Below are 2,877 nucleotides of genomic sequence, written 5' to 3'. Positions count from 1 at the left end.
TAACTTTTGACAATCCATGTCACTGACATTAACATATCCTTGGCTTCTCTAGAGAAGCCGGCTGTTCTTCATTTTCCGGCTCATGTCTTTATTATTAATTTTTTTCTGCCCTCCACGCCCTCTCTGACTTTACTTACTCAGAGACAAATTAAATGGCACGGAAATCCTCTTGGTGAGGAGGCGGCTTAAGACCCAGCTTTGAACAAAGAGAAATTTGCATGTCTTGCAGTCCTGTGTAATTACCCATTTCCTCTTTCCGGCTCCATCTTGGAAACGATTACCGCAGAAGCCGTCTTTTCCTAGATAAGCAATTGTGTCAGGCTGGCTACGTCATGACGTGGCTGTATCTGTCAGACTTTTTAGGATCCAGCGCTCCTCACAGATGTGGCCTGCACCCCAGAAGGACCGCAGGGGACAGGAGATACAGAAGGTACAGAACTTGGGGCACCCCCTTTTTTTTGAGGCTGTCTTCTTGTAGCCGTGGCTCTCATATTTTGTACTTGTTAATCATGCAGCATATTCTTACTGGTAAGTGGAACACTAAAATCAATAATTATAATCCCAGCACTCCACCATGTGGCTTGCAGTGTGGCCTCAACACACTAACAGGTTGTGTAGTAAAGAGACCGTTAGAACAGCCATAAAAATCCATTAAGGGGAATCTGCTCAGAACAGAATCTCTGTGTCAGGTTGACTGTTTGACATGAACGACACTGGACACCTAACATTTCCAGGGTCAGAGACCTGGCTAAGAACCATCCCTAGGAAGACAGCTTCACCTTAAGCTGCACTAAAGAGAATGACAGAATAATTATTCTTTTAATGAGAAACTTTGGCAGTCAGGTGATGGTGGTGGTGGTACACACCTTTAATCTCTGCGCTCAGGAGGCAGATGCAGGCAGATCTTTATGAGTTCAAGGCCAGCCTCTCTACAGAGCGAGTTTCAGGATAGCTAGGGCTACATAGAGAAACCCTGTCTCAAAAACAAAGGGAGAAATACTTTTCCTTCCCAGAACTCCCCAGCAACAGCCCCTAGAAACAGAGCCACCATAAACTTAGCTGGATCTGTCTGCCTTTCTGTCAGAAACGTGTGGCAGGTTTCTTGTCTTCTCTTTGACTTTTTTCTTTCAGATGCTCAGTGGAATCTATGGTTGCTTTTCTAGTGCTTAGTTTCCTTAGTCTTTCTCTAAACCCGCCTATTCTAGTTTGTTTTCTGTTGCTCTGATCAACACCATGACCACAAAGCACCCTGGAGAAGAAACTGTCCATCCTGAAACTGTAGAGGACCACTGCTTCCTCTGCGCCTGCTCAGCTATCAGGACTGCCTCACAGACATATCCACAGGCTGATCCGATGGAGGCACAGAGATGCTCACAGGCCAATCCGATGGAGGCACAGAGACGCTCACAGGCCAATCCGATGGAGGCACAGAGACGCTCACAGGCCAATCCGATGGAGGCACAGAGACGCTCACAGGCCAATCCGATGGAGGCACAGAGACGCTCACAGGCCAATCCGATGGAGGCACAGAGACGTTCACAGGCCAATCCGATGGAGGCACAGAGACGCTCACAGGCCAATCCGATGAAGGCACAGAGATGCTCACAGGCCAACCTGATGGAGACAAGACTCCGTTGAGGTTCCCTCTTCCCAGATGTCTCTAGCTTGTGTCAAGCTGACAAAAACTAAGCAGCGCACCTCCTTTCCCTCTCTGCAGCTGACCTCCAAGCTGGCTTGACTCAAAGGCTTTCTAAATCCTCGCTCCTCTTCTTCATTCTCCTCAGGATGGGTGTTGCACTGGAGGCTATCCAAACATGATCGAAATAACCATTTTAAAACCTGGGACCGGGACTGGTGAAATGGCGTAGGGATTAAGAGCACTGTATATGCTTTCAGAGGTCCTGAGTTCAAAGCCCACCAATCACATGATGACTCAAAGCCATCTATCTATACTGGGATCTGCCTCCCTCTTTTGGCATGCAGGTGTAATGCAGATAGAGTACTCAAATACACGTAAAATAAATAGATCGAAGAAAGAGGAGGAGGAGGAGGAGGAGGAAGACAGAACTGCAGTTTTGATGGCTCAGCATTCCCTCTGCTTCAGACCTGTGCTTAGCTGCTGGCTTGTAGACATACAGTTGCTTCCACGGTACTACTGCATGACGGCCCCTGGTCACTTAAATGCAGTTGTCTAAAGCCCCACGAGCATCGTCCTCAAACCAGTCCCTGTCCAGTCTCCAGGCAACAGAGCTGGAAGTTATCCTCAGCTGACCGCACGCCCTCATTCCTTGAAGAAAGAACCAGCTGGACATCTTGTTTGCTTCTCTGCTGCTGTGATAAAATACCTTAATAAAAGCAATGCTGATGTGCAGGGACCTGCTCTGCTCACAGTTCAAGGCTGCAGTCCATCGCTGAGGGGGAGAAATCAAGGCAGCAGGCGCTGGAAGCCCCTGGTCACCTCATATCCACTGCCAAGAAAAAAGGCAACAATTGCTTATGCATGCTCACCACCATTTCTCTTTTTCTATGGAGCTGAGGATTCCAGCCCGAGAAATGGTGCAACCTACAGCCAGGAAGGAAAGGAATCCGGGAGCCTCCCCTCCCAGAGGCAGAGGGTGAAGCGTTGTGAGTGTTGGAGAAAGAAGTCACCATGAGTAAGGTAGATTGTGAGCATACATGACCATGAGGGCCAGCCTGTTAGAGTAACAGCCTAGGCAGAACATGGCAAGTCACATCTCCAGGTTATTGACAGGGAAGAAGGCAAAATAGCACAGAGGGTTGATATTTGGCCAGCTCTTGTGCTTTTAAGGCTTATTATAAATATAAAGGCTTTGTGTCTTTTATTTAGGTACTAAATGATCAAAAGTGGGGTAAGAA

At 47.8% G+C, this 2,877-nt stretch overlaps 1 long non-coding RNA gene across 1 annotated transcript; it reads left to right on the top strand.

The window, feature by feature from the left end:
• Positions 1 to 332: 332 nt before the first annotated feature.
• Positions 333 to 2,390, top strand: Gm10858 (predicted gene 10858). Its single transcript, NR_165291.1, has 2 exons — positions 333 to 430; positions 1,206 to 2,390. It is a non-coding gene; the product is annotated as a predicted gene 10858 (long non-coding RNA).
• The last annotated feature ends 487 nt before the right edge of the window (positions 2,391 to 2,877 follow it).

This window comes from Mus musculus, chromosome 5, assembly GCF_000001635.26.
Source record: "Mus musculus strain C57BL/6J chromosome 5, GRCm38.p6 C57BL/6J".
NCBI classification, from domain to species: Eukaryota; Metazoa; Chordata; class Mammalia; order Rodentia; family Muridae; genus Mus; species Mus musculus.
The sequence above is the reverse complement of the archived record's forward strand: the minus strand, read 5'-3'. Positions and strand labels throughout refer to the sequence as shown.